At 47.0% G+C, this 14,420-nt stretch overlaps 1 protein-coding gene across 12 annotated transcripts in view; it reads right to left on the bottom strand.

Annotated features, from left to right (window-relative positions):
• The window catches only part of DMD (dystrophin), a 2,510,493-nt gene that overhangs the window by 608,034 nt on the left and 1,888,039 nt on the right, over window positions 1–14,420 (bottom strand). The window lies entirely within an intron of this gene.

The raw sequence follows: 14,420 nt of genomic DNA, 5'->3' as shown, positions 1-14,420 counted from the left end.
GGGATTTGGGAGACTTCATGACCAATACCTTTCACATTGTAATATCCAGGAAAGAAAGAATTTGGCACTGAAAAATACTTTCCAGTTTAAAAATCAATTAAATATGTTTAAAAACATTCTCACAAAGAAATATTGTTGAAAGGGAACAGAAACTTAACTATAGATTAACACACCAGACAATGCTTCAGTGTTATGTATGTTCCATTTTCTATTAGAATTGTATTTCTAAGGAATAATTGGTTTCCAGCTTTTGCAATGATGAGTATTTCGGGACAATTTTTACCTATTTACACTGGCACAAAGTATAAGTGCACTTTTTACGAATGGGTTTGCACTAATTCTCAAAGAGAAAGTACGTGCGGACTTTGCTTCAAAACTGTCGTGACTCTAAAACCCCCGCACATTCGTGGGCACAAAACACCTGTGGAACTCAAAGCTCCCTGGCGCCACTGAAAATTCACCCCTTTAGTTCAGACGGAGCTGAATCAATGGCTCCGTGGTAATGCTGCAGGCTGCCAAGTGGGTCACCCCCACTTCAGTTCTCTTTTCGCAGTTGGTGTGAAGATGTATTTATTTATTTAAAATTATTTATAACCTGCCTATCTACAAATCGAGGCGGGGAACAATATAAATATATAATATCAACAAATAACAAACAATAAAATACAATAGAAACAAAACCACCACAAAAATATAATTAAAACAATTAAAAGAACCTGCAGACCTAGACTCTGTCGCATAACATATCCTCAAGCGGACAGTTCAGTGCCAGAACAACCAGCGGACTGAAGCAAAAAAACGACATATCCTCATGCGGGCCATGGCTGCACCAAAAGCGCGCTCAGACAACGCAGTTTTTCCTCCTTTTCTGAATTGCCAAAGCCCAGTCAATTGACGCAATGAGAACGGTAAGGCATTCCACAGTGCCAGACCATGAACAGACAACACAGATTTAGTGAGATTTAGTGAGCAAACTAATGGAAACTCTAATCAAACACCAATTAGATAAGATCCTGGATGAGGAGAATCTACGGGATCCCCGACAACATGGATTTACTAAGGGGAGATCCTGCCAATCCAACCTGATCAGCTTCTTTGACTGGGTAACGGGGAAGCTGGATATTGGGGAGTCCCTGGACATCGTGTACCTGGACTTTAGCAAAGCATTCGATAGCGTACCACACCGCAGGTTACTGAGCAAGATGAGTTCTATAGGATTAGGTAACACATTGACGAAATGGGTTGGGAGCTGGCTTGGAGGTAGGCTCCAAAGGGTGGTGGTGAACGGCACCCCCTCCGAAATGACGGAGGTGATTAGTGGAGTACCACAGGGCTCAGTCTTGGGCCCAATCCTATTCAACATCTTTATAAGAGACTTGGCAGAAGGGCTTCGAGGTAAAATAACATTATTCACCGATGACGCCAAACTGAGTATTGTAGTGGGCAAATGCACAACAGACGAAGATTCAGTGCCCGACAACATGATGCATGACCTATTCCTACTGGAGCGATGGTCTAGGACATGGCAACTCAACTTCAATGCCAAAAAATGCAAAGTTATGCACCTGGGCAGCCAGAATCCATGCAAGTCTTATACCCTTAATGGCGAGATCCTAGCAAAAACGGTAGCAGAACGAGACTTGGGGGTAATCGTCAGTGAGGACATGAAGTCTGCCAATCAAGTGGAGCAGGCTTCGTCCAAGGCAAGACAAATCATGGGCTGCATACGAAGGGGTTTCGTCAGTCGTAAGGCGGAAGTCATTATGCCATTGTATAGATCCATGGTGAGGCCCCACCTGGAATACTGTGTGCAATTCTGGAGGCCGCATTATCGCAAGGATGTGCTGAGACTGGAGTCGGTGCAAAGAATGGCCACCCGGATGGTCTCGGGACTCAAGGATCTACCATATGAAAAACGGCTTGACAAATTACAGCTATACTCGCTCGAGGAGCGCAGAGAGAGGGGAGACATGATCGAGACGTTCAAGTATCTTACGGGCCGCATCGAGGCGGAGGAAGATATCTTCTTTTTCAAGGGTCCCACGACAACAAGAGGGCATCCGTTGAAAATCAGGGGCGGGAAACTACGAGGTGACACCAGGAAATTCTTTTTCACTGAAAGAGTGGTTGATCGCTGGAATAGTCTTCCACTACAGGTGATTGAGGCCAGCAGCGTGCCTGATTTTAAGGCAAAATGGGATCGGCACATGGGATCTATTCACAGGGCAAAGGTAGGGGAGGGACATTAAGGTGGGCAGACTGGATGGGCCGTGGGCCCTTATCTGCCGTCTATTTCTATATTTCTATGTAGCCTCACAGTTCCCATACATGGAATTTCCAATCGCAGGCTGTCTGCAGACCGTGACTCACGTGAAGGAGAACGCCACCAAAAAAGGAACGAACAACCGAAGGACAGTTGCTTTGGAGCGCCTTAAACATCAAACACAGCTGTTCTAGAATTGGGTTCAGTTCATCTGGAAGAAAAATGAGAAGTACTGGGGTGGGAACTTAACTTCAATTGGGGTACAGTGTAAGCCTTATTATTAATAGATTGTGGATTATGATCTGTGAATAATAAAGGCAGAAAATAAATAAACTATAATTTGGACCCTGACTAGTATTCCGAGCATTTTGGAAACATAAAGCAAACAGTCCGTCACAATCCATGAAGCTCTTTCACTTTTTGGCAGTCAGTAAGTTTGAGTCTTACAGGAAAGGAAGGGACTTGTCCCTTGTTCCACCTCAGCAAAGCAGCACATGAAATGTTTCCCTTCATTTCTTCCTCTTCAAGCCATAAAACCCAAGCATTAAAGAGGAATTAGATACTTCCGATCTGTATCTCGTCCTCATGCCATGATCCAGGTGCCAATATTATTTCAGGTTCATATTATCACTAAGGCCAGGGTAATGACTGAATCAACACTGGGCATGAATCTCAGCTTGAAAGCAGGCCATTGCGTTTTCTCTCATTTGCAAATTGCGAATGCCACTCCATTCATGCCCCTTTCTGGAAATCACCGCCTGCACAGTCCGGCTATAAATCATTCCAGGCTTTGAGATCTGCAGGGCCCATTCCAACTCTGCTAGTTGCCCAGTGTTAATGATCAAGGTGGCCTGGGGGACAAAATCCTTCAGTAGAGGGAAAATAAATCGGAGATTTCAGGAACAGAAAGGACTGTCTAAGCCAGTCAGGTTTTCAGGATAGTCCTAATGAATATGCATGGAGCAGATTTGCATGCCTGTCACCTCCATTATATGCAAATCTCTCTCATGCATATTCATTAGGGTTATCCTGAAAACCCGACTGGCTGGGTGGTCTTCCAGGACAAGATTGGGAACCACTGGTCTAGCTGTTAGAAGTTATGGTTTTGATACCTAGAAATAACCAGTAGAAAAAAAAAAACGCTTTTGCACTGTCAACGTCATCTTCAACACCCACTAATTTACCCAGGACTCGGTGTTGGCACCTTGGCAAATTAAGGTCATCTTCAACATAGGTATCTCATTTAAGCTCTTGAGGTAGGGCACTTTCCCCTCTTTTACAAATGCATAGGGAGGAGTCCTGACGCCATGAGCGAGTGAGGACGTGTTCCCGCTCAGCTCCGAGTCCCCGTCTCTGCCCCCGCACATACCGCCGACATTTGGACCGCCGAGAGCGAAGACTGCTTGGCAACAAACGCAAGACCGCATGGAACGGTATATAACCCGTTCCCAGGAGGCGGCACGCGCGAAACCAACGCGCAAAGACAGAGAGCGTGCGAGTCCCGGGGCAGGCAAGATGGCGGCCGCATCCGGAACGGCGGTCACGGAGTTCTCGGCTGGGGCACTGCTGGAGTTGAAGGCGGCGGTGGCGCAGGTCCTGGGCCCACAGATGGAAGCCCTAACAAATCAAATGTCCAGGCTGGAACAGCTTATGTCGGACACGACGGCCAGAACGACCGAATTGGAACACCGGGTGTCGGCAGCGGAAGACACCCTAAACTCCCACGAAATGGATCTCTCGGCCCTGCAAGAGACGGTTCAGTTACAAGCTGCTAAAATAGATGATCTAGAGAACCGTTCTCGCCGAGGGAACCTGCGCTTTATGGGTGTGCCCGAAACTATACCCGACAATCAATTAACTGCTGAACTGGAGGGCTGGCTGGAGCTGGAATTCCCAGACACAACATCCCTGGGCCCACTGTGCCTGGAAAGAGCACATCGCCTCGGCCCCCGTCCGACTAAGGACTCCAGGCCCAGGGTGGTGATCGTGAAAATCCTCAACTACAGACACAAACTGGAGATCCTGCGACAGTACCGCACTAAACGCGACGCAGTGAAGTTCAGAGGCTCTGCAATTCGGATAAGTCAGGATTATTCAACAGCTCTCACCGAACGCAGAAAAGCCTTCTACCCATTGTGTGCTAAGCTGGAGGAAAACAAGCATCGATTTCAATTTATCTACCCAGCGGTCTTGAAGATTCATCATGAGGGCTCCTGGCACGTGTTCACCGAGGCCTTGGCAGCCGCAGACTATATAAACAAGACTGTACAACTAACATCAGAGCCGACATAGGAACGGACGGAGTGGCGACGCTTCCTGCACCAGACGGTGGTTCCAGCAATCGTAATGTTGAAAATACAGACTAGAAAAGTTTGACATGATGGGGGCACAATTGTTTCACTGTTTGCGGGGGTAGGGGTGGGGTCTTGCGAGGCGCCATTTTCGGACCCTCCACATATTCCTTCGGGGATATGGATTTTGGGCATTCTGGGGGTAAGGGGGGGAGGGAGCAGATGTGTGGGGAACAGCCTATTGAAATGTTATTGGGGAAGTGGTACACTCATTTCTGCCTGTTTGCCAGATGCTACAGGGATATTATCATTCACCTAGGTGAGGCTGGGCGCCTGGGTGTAGAATACTCGCAGCTGGATGGATCAAGCTGTTGGTGTTTTGACCCTGGGTGATCACTCTCTCCGTATTCTGTCATGGAATGTGTCGGGGATTTCATCACCAATTAAGCGCACAAAGCTCTTGAGACAGATAAAACACCATAGGGCTGATCTGGCGTGCCTCCAGGAGACCAAACTGACCCGGGAGGAACATCAAAAATTGCAAAGGGGCTGGGTGGGTTCAGTCTATTCGGCTTCTACCTCAGGGAAAAGAGCCGGGATATGTCTGCTGATACGTAAGGGTCTACACTGCTCTGTAACGTTACTTTCTGAGGATCCTGAGGGTAGATATTTACTCATAAAGATTTCAATGCAGGGCACGGACTTCCGGCTGCTGATTGTATATGGACCAAACACGTACTCTCAAATATTTTTTGATAAATTAGTATCCCTGGGCTTGCAGGACCCCTCACTGCCTTTGATAATAGCTGGGGACCTTAACCAGGTACTGGACACTTCTTTAGATCGTTCCGGTTCCCAATCATCGACGGTGCCAAATTTAAACAAGGGCATTCCCTTTCTTTGCCAATCACTAGGTTTGGTGGACCCGTGGAGACTGCTACACCCAACAGAGCGAGACTATACCCATCAATCGCGGGTACATGGTTCATATTCACGCATAGACTATGTACTGGTCTCAGAGTCTTGGTTTGTCAGAGTCTCTGAAGCTACTATAGGCCCAATGGAGGTGTCAGACCACTGTCCCATTTGGATAGACTTGGGTTGGGGACAACCACCTCTAGGAACCCGCCGGTGGAGATTCCCATCCTACCTTCACGAGGACCCGGACTTTGGGGCCTACCTCCGAGCACGCTGGGAAGACTTCTCGCTGACTAATGCACAACATCGTACAGAACCATGTTTGTTTTGGGAAGCCGCGAAATCGGTCCTCAGGGGAGACATCATAGCTTACATTGCGGCAAGAAATAAACGCATAGCAGCTAGTATTATAAGCTTGGAAGGAAAATACTCAGCCCTGAAGGCGGAGTTTCTGAGTTCCCCTACTAATGCTCTGAGGGACGAACTTCATGTAGCCCAAGTAGCTCTCAACACACTAATACATGACCGTACTAAACGCTCTATCATTTACCGTAAATATAAATTTCATAGGTATGGAAACAAACCGGGCCGGATGCTTGCCTCCTTAACAAAGAACTGGCAAGACTCCAGATATATTCCAAAAGTTAGACATGGTCCCACTACTTATCACACCTCACCGACGGACATTGCGGACACGTTCTATCAGCACTTATCGGCGTTTTATGCGACTCCCAGACCATACTCAGGCCCCGATGTTCTAGATTACTTAACTGATGCCGGCCTGCCTTGCTTCACAGAACATCAACGGGAAGCTCTGAACAGACCATTGCAGGGCCAAGAGATCCAGAGAGCCATTAAGACCTTGCGTTCCTGCACAGCCCCGGGCCCAGACGGGTTCTCGGCGGAATTCTATAAAATGCTGTCACCTCAGCTCTGTGAGTCACTGATATCTTACTACGAGGAGGTGTCGGACACTGGAGCCTTCCCGGCTTATGCTAACTCGGCCACCATTACATTGATCCCTAAACCGAATAAATCCAGAGAGGAGGTTGACTCCTATAGGCCTATATCCCTGCTCAATGTGGACATAAAAATCCTATCCCGATTATTGGCAAATCGACTGACTCCGCTTCTCTCTCACATCATATCCCCGGCACAGGTAGGCTTTGTTCAGGGTCGCCATTCTGTCCTCAACGTACGACGTACTCTTTTAGCAATGGCTAGGGCGCAGGAATCGCGCGTTGGGGGCATTTTGGTGAGCCTGGATGCGGCCAAAGCATTCGATCAGGTCCTATGGCCCTACTTGTTTTCAGTTCTTGAATATGTAGGTATAGGCGGACATTTTCTAGCCGCATTGCAAGCACTGTACACAACCCCCACGGCATCCATACTGGTAAATGGAGTCTTCACACCGTCCTTTGAGGTGGGCAGGGGGGCACGCCAGGGTTGCCCTTTGTCGCCATTACTATTTATACTATACCTTGAACCTCTCCTTAGAACGATTCAAAGAGACGACATCTTAGTTGGATTACAGGAGGGAGCATCACAATTGCGAGTATTAGCATTTGCTGACGACATCTTGCTGACCCTGGCGTGCCCCCAGCAATCCCTGCCTAGAGCTCTTGAATTATTGGACGAGTTCCATATATTCTCCGGCCTAATCCTAAACAAGCAGAAGTCCTTAGTCATGCCCTTACAAGACGAAGTCCGAACCTCCTGGCAGGGGCCCTTTCAGTTGGAATGGGCATCAAAATCCTTGCGTTATCTAGGGATATGGATCCCGCAAGACCTAACTCAATTATACAAGCTTAATGTACTCCCCCGGCTCCAGCAAACGGGACAAAGATTACGAGCCTGGCGCTCTTACCCTTTATCTCTATTGGGTCGAATAGCTCTATACAACATGATGATCATTCCCCAATGGTTGTATTTGCTTCAGACACTACCCTTATTGTTACAACAACGTCACCTCTGCACCCTCCACAGATCACTAAATGGGTATTTGTGGGGCGGCAGAAGTGCACGTATACCCCTCCGTACACTTTTCTTACCTGCATCTCAGGGAGGTCTTGGCCTATTACATCTGGGGAGAATGAATATGGCATGCCAACTCCGACATCTCAACGATTGGCTCTGTGGGACCTCTCATTTTTCAGCGGCGGAGACTGAATGCCTTGCATTTACTCCCTTTCATTGCAGCTATTTACTACATACTACCACATTACCGGTGCGTACACAGCATTATGGGGAGTTATTACTAGTACCGTTGAGGAAAACCTGGAAGAAACTATGTAAACAATTGCACATCAGACCGGATGTGACACCATATTTGCCAATACATGGCAATGCTGCTTTTGCTCCTGGAATAGGTCTAGGGGCCCCTTCTAGGTGGGCCCAGGGAGGGGTGTTTTATCTGTCTCAGGTATTAAACGCGGATGGAACCCTGCACTCGTTCCAGAAATTGATAGAGGCACATACTTTAACTGCTAATGATTGGCTGAGTTATGGACAACTATTGTACTATGTGAACTCCTTACCCAGATTGGCCTTATCGGACACTGTTCAAGATACATTATCTGAAGCCCTCTGTTTAACAACGCAAGATCCCACCCCGCTTAGTGTTTATCATCGTTACCTGCAGGGGCTGGCGGGGGACCTCAATTATAGAACTCTGGCCGAATCCTGGTCCTCGGACTTACAAACCACAATTACTGAATCCATGCTACAGAGGAGCTTTAAATTGGGAAAAGGTATCCTGGTGGCAGCCACTGAACGAGAACGGTACTATAAATTTCTGGTTCGCGCTTACATGGCGCCCATTAGAGCCTACCAAGCCCGCATCAGCACTTCAGCTAGATGCCCCAAATGTGCGGTGGTCGGAGCAACTCTTGGACACATGTTCTGGTTATGCCCTGGTATTCAAGCCTACTGGCGGCGCATAGGGCTCCTCATACAGTCCCTATGGAACTGCTCCTGGACACAGACGTCGACTTTCCTCTTTACATTGAAATTCTCACTGGACCCAATTAGGCCTGGAGTAAAGGCATTTGTCCAAAGGGCGATCTTGGTGGGCATAAAGACCATTTTGCAATGCTGGTTGTCACCCCAGACGCCTACTGTCTCACATTGGAGGACTCAGATGATTTATTGGGCTGGTTATGAAAGACAAGCTGTTCTAGACATGCATTCCAAAAAAGGGGTGCTATTTCTCCGTTGTTGGAGACCTTTTTGTTCCACTTTGTCTCCTGTAGCGAAAGCTAGATTGTTGGAGTGAATATATACAGGCATGTATGATATGGGCTGTTCCCTTTGGGGGGGTGGGGGGGTGGGTGGGAAGGGGAGGGGTGGGTATGTTTCTTCTGCATTGCTCTATGTATGACTTGTACCTTATGTTGGTTGTTTATTGATGATAATAAAAAACAAATTTAAAAACAAATGCATAGCACGGGTTTTAGTGCCGGCGGTAACTGCTCCAACGCTCATTGAATTCCTATGAGCATCGGAGCAGCTGCCGCCACTAAAACCCACACTATGCGCTCGTAAAAGAGCGGGTTGATTATGAAGATAACGTTTTGTTCATTAATTCTATCAAATCACATCACCTTGACAAATCTCAGTTCCAGAAAGTTTTACGTTCAGTTTGACTACACAGGAACCATCTTATTTTGATCCATTCATCGAATACTGGTAGATCTCTGCCTAGAGTTTCAAGTTTATTAGGTTTTTATATACCACTTATTTAAGCGGTTTTACAATCAGGTACTCAAGCATTTTCCCTATCTGTCCCAGTGGGCTCACAATCTATCTAATGGACCTGGAGCTACGGAGGACTGAGTGATTTGCCCAGGGTCACAAGGAGCAGTGCGGGGTTTGAACCCACAACCCCACTGTGCCACACACTCCTCTATACCAATCACTGCGGTTACTCGCTTTGGAGCTATTCTACTTCATGAATTAACATTTGATCATTGGTTTCTTTGACTTACATAAGAACATAAGAATTGCTGCTGCTGGGTCAGACCAGTGGTCCATCGTGCCCAGCAGTCCACTCACATGGCGGCCCTTAGGTCAAAGACCTGTGCCTTAACTGAGACTAGTCTTACCTGCGTACATTCTGGTTCAGAATTAACTTCTCTAACTTTGACTTGAATCCCTGGAGGGTGTTTTCCCCTATGACAGCATCCGGAAGAGCGTTTCAGTTTTCTACCACTCTCTGGGTGAAGAAGAACTTCCTTACATTTGTACGGAATCCAGAGAATTTAGTTGCTATTATTTTGACAAATCAACTCAGCTCCCAAAGTTTCACGACTGGACTATTGCTACATAGGATTGTGTTTGTGAGGAGCTCGTTAAACTAAAGGTGGACAAGGCAATGAGGCCGGATGGTGTATATCCATAGGTTCAGAAGGAACTGAGGGAAGTTCTGACCTTTTCAATGAATCTCTAGAGTTGGGAGTGGTACCAGAGGACTGGTGAAAGGCAGAGGTGGTCCCTCGCCACAAAAGTGGATGTATGGAAGGAGTAGGAAACTAGAGGCCAGTAACTATGACTTCTGGTAGGGTTACCAGATGTCTGGATTTCGCTACATAAGAAATCTGTGACCTAAAAGTGGGTGTAGGTCAGACTAACTTTGCAAGGACAGAATGGTTCAGTATAATGAGATTAGTGACCCATGTCAAGCAGAAGATGCTTAAATCCAGAGCACGCAGACCTACCCCCTCAAAAGGAACGAAGAGTGGTAGTCATTGGTGACTCCATGCTAAGGGGCACCGAGGGACCAATTTGCAGGCCTAATTTACAATCAAGAGAGGTCTGCTGTCTCCCTGGAGCCAGGATCCAGAATATTACCACTAGCCTGGACAAAATTCTAAAACCTAATGATCATTTTCCCATGTTTCTCATCCATGTAGGCACAAATGACACTGCTAGGAACGACACAGAGAATATCCCCAGAGATTTTGGAGCGCTGGGAAAGAAGCTGAAGCAGACAGGAGCACAGGTGGTCTTTTCGTCAGTTCTTCCAGTGAGAAACAGAGGCAGAGTGAGAGAAGAGTGTATTCAACGGACTAACGAATGGCTCTGAGAATGGTGCATAGAAATGAACTTCGGATTCCTGAACCACGGCGATACGCTCCAGGGACTGCAGGGACCAGAAGGACTCCACCTGACCAGAAGAGGTAGAAACGTATTTGGACATCGATTGGCCCGCCTACTCCACAGGGCTCTACACTAGGTAAGTTGGGGGAGGGTACATACTTATATCCCAGAGCAGTAAGAAACCACCCTGAGGAGGCGAGTCGCACTCACACTACCAAATCTAAGGTAAGTACCAATGATATCCACAATAATTCAGGGAGAAATATCACTAATAATTTAGGAGCCACACTAACTCATAAAGGAAACTCTTCACAGATATGGAGGGCTATGTATGTTAATGCACACAGCTTGGGCAATAAAATTCTAGAATTAGAGACTGAGATAACAAACGCCGATCTTAATGTGATAGCGATATCAGAAACCTGGTTCACAGAATCGCATGGGTGGGATATGGTTATACCAGGGTACAACCTACTTCGTTGCGACCGAGTAGGTAAATTGGGGGGAGGAGTAGCACTATGCACTAAGGAAAGCATCAAAACCACCAGAATCACAGATGTTAGATACACTGGGGAATCCCTCTGGGTGAACCTGGCCAGAGGGAATGAAAAATGCCTATACCTTGGTGTGATATATAGACCTCCCAGGCAACAGGAGGACAAAGACATAGAATTAATCGAGGACATAGAGAACATCACACTGCGCGGGGACTCAGTAATGCTAGGAGACTTCAACATGCCAGATGCAAACTGGAACACACTCTCCGCGACTACGGGTAGCAGCAAAAGAATATTAAACTCCATAAAGGGTGCACGTCTCAAGCAATTGGTATTGGAGCCCACCAGGGACCAGGCGTTACTAGACCTAGTTCTCACCAACGGAGATAGCGTCACGGAAGTCTCAGTAGGAGACACACTGGCCTCCAGCGACCATAATATGGTATGGCTCAACCTCAAGAAAGGTTTCCCTAAGACAAACACAGCAACAAGGGTTCTCAACTTTAGAGGCACAGACTTCAACCGCATGGGAGATTTTGTCCATCAGGAGCTACATAAACAAGCAATATCTGACAATGTGGAGGATATGTGGTCGTCTCTGAAGTCCATCCTACACGAAGCAACAGACCGATACATAAAGACAGTAAGTAAACGCAGGAGAAACAAAAGACCCCAATGGTTCAGTAAAGAAATTTCAGACCTAGTTAAACAGAAAAAAGACGCATTTATCACCTACAAACATTTAGGCAGAGAGGGGGCAAAAGAGGACTATCTAGACAGATCTAAAGCTGTCAAAACAGCAGTCAGAGAGGCCAAACTCCGAATGGAGGAAGAGCTAGCACGGAAAATTAAGAAAGGGGATAAATCTTTCTTCAGCTATATTAGCGACAGGAAAATAAATAAAGATGGGATAGTACGCCTGAAGAAATCGGACGGTAACTTTGCGGAATCAGATTCTGAGAAGGCAGAACTACTAAACCAATACTTCTGTTCAGTGTTCACCCGCGAAATGCCGGGAGCTGGTCCACAGCTGCAGACGGGAGATAACCAGAAAGACCCGTTTCAAGATTTCGAATTTACGCCCAGTAGCGTCTACGACGAACTATCAAGACTCAAAGTAAACAAAGCCATGGGACCGGATAACCTACATCCCAGAATGCTCAGGGAGTTAAGGGAAGTCCTGGCTGAACCATTATCTGTTCTTTTCAATCTTTCCCTAAGCACAGGAAGGGTCCCCTTGGACTGGAAAACCGCCAACGTAATCCCACTCCACAAAAAGGGCTGCAGGACAGAGACAGCAAACTACAGACCAGTGAGTCTCACGTCTATAGTGTGTAAACTCATGGAAACACTGATCAAACAGAATCTTGACACAATCCTAGACGAAGAAAAACTGCGTGATCCACACCAACACGGGTTCACCCGGGGTAGATCCTGCCAATCTAATCTGATTAGCTTTTTTGACTGGGTTACTAGACAACTGGACGCCGGAGAGTCACTGGACGTAGTGTATTTGGACTTCAGTAAAGCATTTGATAGCGTCCCTCATCGAAGATTACTGAACAAGCTGAAATCGATAGGATTAGGAGACACTCTAACTACATGAGTTGGGGATTGGCTGAGCAGTAGACTTCAGAAGGTGGTGGTGAACGGTGCCCTATCCGAAGCATCGGACGTGATCAGTGGAGTGCCGCAGGGCTCGGTCCTGGGCCCGATTCTATTTAACTTATTCATAAGAGATATGACGCAGGGACTTAGAGGAAGGGTATCACTGTTCGCCGACAACACCAAACTTTGCAACATAGTAGGCAGAAGCTTATTACCTGATGATATGACACACGACCTACTGCTTCTGGAACAATGGTCGACTACTTGGCAGTTAGGCTTCAATGCTAAAAAATGCAAGATAATGCACCTGGGTAAGAGAAACCCGCGCAGAACTTATGTACTAAATGGTGAGACCTTGGTTAGGACCACGGCGGAACGCAATCTAGGAGTGATCATTAGTGAGGACATGAAGGTTGCCAATCAAGTGGAGAAGGCTACCTCCAGGGCATGACAAATGATGGGGTGTATCCGCAGAGGTTTTGTCAGCAGGAGACCTGAAGTTATGATGCCGTTGTACAGAGCCATTGTGAGGCCTCACTTGGAGTACTGTGTTCAGTTTTGGAGACCACACTACCGAAAGGACGTACTGAGGATCAAGTCGGTGCAGCGAACGGTCACCAGGATGGTCTTGGGGCTCAGGGATCTCACGTATGAAGAAAGACTAAAGAAATTGCGGCTGTACTCACTTGAGGAAAGAAGAGAACGGGGAGATATGATTGAAACATATAAGTACATCACGGGACGCATCGAGTCAGAAGAGGATATCTTCTGGCTCATGGGACCCTCGACCACCAGAGGGCATCCACTGAAAGTCAGGGGAGGGAAGTTTCATGGCGACTCCAGGAAGTACTTCTTCTCCGAAAGAGTGGTGGATCATTGGAACAGACTCCCACTCCAGGTGATAAAGGCCAGCAGCGTGACGGATTTTAAGAGAAAATGGGATACTCATGTGGGATCGTTAAGGGAGTAAACTCAGGGGGGAGGGATACTTGGAATGGGCAGACTTGGTGGGCTACAGCCCTTTTCTGCTGCTTTTTTCTATGTTTCTATGATGGCAGATAAAGGCCAAATGGCCACAGCATCCACTATCTCCTCCTCTCCCTATTGGCTAAGGCTCTTAACATTTGCATCTCCTCTTCCTATTGGCTAAAGCTCTTTACATCTGCATTGTGAGGTCATAGGGCTTTATGGTTATAGAAACAGACTCCCACTCCAGGTGATAAAGGGCAGCAGCGTGACGGATTTTAAGAGAAAATGGGATACTCACGTGGAATCTTTAAGGGAGGAAATTCAGGGGAGGGGATACTTGGAATGGGCAGACTTGGTGGGCTACAGCCCTTTTCTGCCGCTTTTTTCTATGTTTCTATGTTGGCAGATAAAGGCCAAATGGCCACAGCATCCACTATCTCCTCCTCTCCCTATTGGCTAAGGCTCTTAACATTTGCATCTCCTCTTCCTATTGGCTAAAGCTCTTTCCATCTGCATTGTGAGGTCATAGGGCTTTATGGTTATAGAAACAGACTCCCACTCCAGGTGATAAAGGCCAGCAGCGTGACGGATTTTAAGAGAAAATGGGATACTCACGTGGGATCTTCAAGGGAGTAAATTCAGGGGAGGGGATACTTGGAATGGGCAGACTTGGTGGGCTATAGCCCTTTTCTGCCGCTTTTTTCTATGTTTCTATGTTTCTAAATCCGAGAAGGTCTCAGACCCACACCAAGGCACAATAGCAGAACAATACGCCAC

The sequence above is a fragment of the Geotrypetes seraphini genome, chromosome 6 (assembly GCF_902459505.1).
Source record: "Geotrypetes seraphini chromosome 6, aGeoSer1.1, whole genome shotgun sequence".
In the NCBI taxonomy this organism is placed as follows: domain Eukaryota; kingdom Metazoa; phylum Chordata; class Amphibia; order Gymnophiona; family Dermophiidae; genus Geotrypetes; species Geotrypetes seraphini.
This window is presented reverse-complemented; position numbering and strand designations above follow the sequence as displayed.